At 43.8% G+C, this 4,973-nt stretch overlaps 1 pseudogene; it reads right to left on the bottom strand.

Moving 5' to 3' along the window:
- Positions 1 to 413: 413 nt before the first annotated feature.
- LOC114084509 (polypyrimidine tract-binding protein 1-like) lies at positions 414 to 2,082 on the bottom strand (annotated as a pseudogene).
- Positions 2,083 to 4,973: the final 2,891 nt, after the last annotated feature.

Genomic DNA, 4,973 nt, shown 5'->3' with positions numbered 1-4,973 from the left:
GCTTTGCATTTGCCTGGAGCAGATCCCTTGCCCCTGGCTCCCTGGGTCACCTTGGGTGGGCGTGCTGCTACAAGGCAGGGAGGTTTAAGGCACCAGGAGGCCAAGTCATGGTTGGGGGCCCCCTGAGGGCCGCACAACACTCCCTGCAAGGCAGGGTGCTGGTTCTGGCCTGGCCTGACCCTGGGCAGGTTGGGGACCCCTTCTGCAGTCCCCGAGCGCCCGAGCCGTCAGTCACCACAAGGTCAGCATGGTGAGCTAGATTTAATTTTTTTTAAAAAACAGGTAAACTTATTTCACTTTAAAAATAAAATAAAATAAAATCTCTGGTCTGTTAAGGTCACTTCAGCTGCTTCTTAAAGTGGCTTTTCTCTGGAATGACAGAAGTGCCTCCGGACCCGGCTGGGGCTGGGCCCCTAGATGGTGGACTTGGAGAAGGAGACTCACAGTTGGTGGTTCTCGCCCAGGTCATGGTTGTGCAGGTCGATGAGCACCTGCACCGCCTCATCCAGGGAGCCCATCTGGATCAGCGCCATCTCGTGGTCCTTCTGGAAGAATTTGAACCCCTTGACCACGCCCCTGTTGCTGGAGAACAGGACCTTGAGGTCTTCTTCCGTGAAGGAAGGCAGGATGTTGGAAAGGTGCAGGGTGGCGGAGCGCAGGAAGATGTTCTGGAAGTTCTTGGAGCCGGGCTTCTTGAAGGGGTGCAGGGGGGAGTTGCCATAGTCCTTGTTGAGGTCCTGGTCCTCCTGGCCCTCAAGCGGCAGCTGTACATTCTGGTTCTTGAACAGCTAATGCGGATGGGCTTCCCGTGCAGCTTGTGCCCATTGAGGTGGCTCATGGCTAGCTGGGACTGGCTGCCATCTTCCATCAGCACCAGCACATTCTCCTTCTTGTTGAACAAGATCTTCACCCGCTGCACGTCCCCATAGATGCCAAAAGGAATAAAGAGGCTTTGGGGTGTGACTCTCTCAGGGTTGAGGTTGCTGACCAGCAGGATTGTGATCCCAGCCCCTCCCCGCCACCCCGGTCTGGGATGGTGATTTGGCCTGCGGCAGCCATGGCAGCTGCAGCTGATGGAATGGCCAATGGGGCCAGGACTCCGTGCATGTTAGGAACAGACAGACCTGTGGCTGGAGGAATTGCAAAGGTGGGAGGGAACCCAGCTCCTGCACATGGAGAGGCTGAGATTAAACCAGGTGCACCAAAGGCCATGGCCATGGTCTGGTCCATTGAGGGCTGGCTGTCCCCAGAGGGCAGGTCTGGGTGCCTGTAATCATGGCTCTTGTCCTTATTGTACTTGACGTTGGGCTGGTGAGCTTGGAGAAGTCCATGCGCAGCGTGAAGCAGGCATTGTAGTGTTCTGCCTGTCCAGCGACAGCTTGGCGTGCTGGGCGCTCACAGGATTGGCATACTGCAGCAACACCTGGAAGTAGTTGTTCTTGGTGAATGTGATAATCTTCAGGACTGTGCCACTGAACTTGGAGAAGATCTAGTGCAGCACGTCCAGAATCACAGGGTAGAAGAAGTTCTCCACGATGATCTTGAGCACGGGTCTCTACCTAGTCATTGCCATCCCAGCATCCACGACAGTGGTCGAGGTGGCCAAGGCCAGGTTCCCCCACTGGACTGAGTTCACGGCCTGCAGGGCCTCCTGGGCCACACTTGGTTTGGGGACCTGTCAGTCTTGAGCTCCTTGTGGTTGGAGAACTGAATGTAGATGGACTGGCTGCAGCACAGGTGTCACCGAGGTGTAATAGTTGACCATGTGTTGGCCGCCTCCTGGGTGTTCATCTCAATGAAGGCCTGGTTTTTGTCCTTCAGTATCAGGAGGTTGGTGACTTTCCCAAAGGGCAACCCCAGGGAGATGACCTCGCCCTCTGTGACATCGCTGGGCAGCTTGCAGATATGGATCATGCAGGAGGGGACTCCCACACTCCTGCTGTCACCTTTGAACTTCTTATTGTCATTTCCATTTGCTGCAGAAGCAGAGTTGCTGCTCATGATAAAGGGTCCAGTAGTGACACATGTAGAGAAAAGCTCGTCAGACCGCTTAGTGCCAACTGCTATGTCTGGGACCATGCTGTCTATGGCACACAGAGCAGACCAGCAGGGGACTGAGTGGAGGCTCCGGAATTTTAGAACATTTTTATTACCTCCAAAAGAAAGCTTGCACCCATTGGTAGTCATTCTTTACCTCCCTCCCACCCCTCAGACACAAGTGACAACCATTTATCCACCAATTGTTTCTAATATTTTGATTTTTCCAGATATTTCATATAAATGGAATCATACAATATGTGGTCTTTTGGTGACTGGCTTCTTAACATGATGTTTCACCTACAGTGCAGCATGTATCAATACTTCATTTCTTTTTGTTGCCAAATAATATTCCCTTTTATGGATACACCACATTTTATTCAGCTGACAGATCCTGGGATCATATAGATATTTTTTGGCTCTTATGAATAATGACATATAAAATTCATGTGCAAGTTTCTATGTATATGTTTTATTTTCATTTCTCTTACATATATACCTATGGGACTTATTGAGTCATATGCTATTTCCCCTTACTGGTTAAGTCTAAGTTCAAAGAAAGAATGGAACTGTTAATTCTGGCTGAGAAATTAGAGAAGACTACTTAGAAAAAGTGGTATGTGAGCTAAGTTTTGAAATAGGAGTGATAGGACTCAACCACAAAAGGGAAAATGAGACGACAGAAAGTCAGACATTTTGACTTGAATAACATTTTGACTTATGTTTGCATATCATTATCCAAAGTACATGTATAAAGACATGAATTGGTGTGAATATATTTTATATACAACCAGAGAAATGAAAACTGTGCTCCATAAGTGTAATACGAATTGTAATGTTTTGCACTGTCATTTTAAAAAATCAATTAAAAAATGCATTTTAAAAAGTGGTATATCAGTAGTAAATCTTCATCAAGACAGCATATGTTTTTATTTCTGAATGTTTTATTAGTACATTATAGTTCCACATAATACTGGGCCCCATTTTGACATAATTATACATCATGGAATAAAATTTTCTCCACTTCAGTCCCCAGTACTTCCCCTTTTCCTCTCCTTCTCCCTCCTCCTGTTTCCCTTCTACTCTACTAGTCTTCCTTCTATTTATTCATAATTTTAAAAATTAGTTCTTTATATATAAATATAAAGGTCAAATTAACTGTGGTGTATTCACATGTACATAGCACAATTTGGTCAATTTCATTCCGTTATTCCTCTCCTTTCCCATTCCTCCTCCCTCCCCATCTATCCCCTTCTTTTGCTCCACTGATCTCCCTTCTATTTTCACAGGAGTCCTCCCCACTTTTTCCGCTTTCTTTGGTCAAACTTCATTCTATGAGAGAAAACATTCCAGATATTTCATATAAATGGAATCATACAATATGTGGTCTTTGTGTTACTGGCTTCTTAACTTTCTGAATCTGGCTTATTTACTAATAAATATAAATATATATATATATATATATATATATATATATATATATATATATATATATATATATATATATATATACATATATATATATATATGTAAAATACTCATAAAATTTAATATTTCACTTGATCTATACAGTTTCATGGCATTGAGTACATTCACATTTGTACAACCATCACCACCAACCATTTTCAGGACATTTCCATCTTGGCAAACTGAAACTTTTCACCCAACAAAAAAATAACTTCCAGGGGCTGGGGATGTGGCTCAAGCAGTAAAGCGCTCGCTTGTCATGCACAAGGCGCTGGGTTTGACCCTCAGCACCACATAAAATTAAAGATATTGTGTCCACTGAAAACTCAAAAATAAATATTAAAATATTTTCTCTCTCTCCCTCCCCCCGTTTCTCTCTCTTTATAAATAAATAAATAAATAAATAAATCTTCCAGTCTCTGGCAATCTCCACTCTACTCCTAGAGTACTTTTGGACTGTTTCTTTTTCTCTTAGTAAGAGAGGTCCACCATTGACTAATGGGTGGTGTCTATATTTGCAGGCCTTGCTGCACATACATTATTGAGTATATTGTAAGGACAGGTAACAGAAAATAGGGGAAAAAAGAGGTGGAGACAAAAACTAAACATATGGATCTTCTATCCATAGACTTAAGCAGCCCTGCCTCAGATCTGCCTGATTATTTCAAATCAAGAAACTGACCTTCCACCTGGTGCTATAGCACATGCCTGTAATCCCACCAGCCTGAAAGGCTGAGGCAGGAGGATTGCAAGTTCAAATCCAGCCTCAGCAAAAGCAAGGGGCTAAGGAACTCAGTGATACCCTGTCTCTAAATAAAATACCAAAAAAAAAAAAAAAAAATACTGGAGATGAGACTTGGTGATTGAGTGCACCTGAGTGAAATCCCGTGTACAAAAAAAAAAAAAAAAAGAAAAGAAAAAAGAAAAAGAAAACCACACACACACACACACACAAAAAAAAAAAAAAAAAAAAAAAAAAAAAAAAAAAAAAAAAAAAAAAAAAAAACAGAAATTGACCTTCCTATAATCCCAACTACTCAGGAAGCTGAGGCATGAGGATTGCAAGTTTGAGGGCAACCTGGACAGCTTAGCAAGACCCTGTCTCAAAATCAAGTTTTTAAAAAGGGCTGGGGATACAGCTCAGAGGTAGAATGTTCCTGGGTTCCAGTCCCCAAACTGGGGAGTGATAAAAAAGAAATTGATTTTTGGAACCATTTCCACTTTGCGGATCCACCAGCAGTTTTACAGTTTCCCTGCCATCAAAGGAGGCCAGGCACATCACAGCACCACTGTATAGCTTCGTGTCCTCAGTGCCCATCCATGGTGAGGATTCTGCTGAGGGTCCTGTAGGCACCTTCCATGTTCCCCTCCTATACCAAAAAAAAAAAAAAAAAAAAAGACTGGCATTGAACTTCACATGTTTTACCATGACCTTGGATTGAAATCTAAATTTTGTAGAACCCTGAGCC

The sequence above is a fragment of the Marmota flaviventris genome, chromosome 10 (assembly GCF_047511675.1).
Source record: "Marmota flaviventris isolate mMarFla1 chromosome 10, mMarFla1.hap1, whole genome shotgun sequence".
Taxonomy (NCBI): domain Eukaryota; kingdom Metazoa; phylum Chordata; class Mammalia; order Rodentia; family Sciuridae; genus Marmota; species Marmota flaviventris.
The sequence above is the reverse complement of the archived record's forward strand: the minus strand, read 5'-3'. Positions and strand labels throughout refer to the sequence as shown.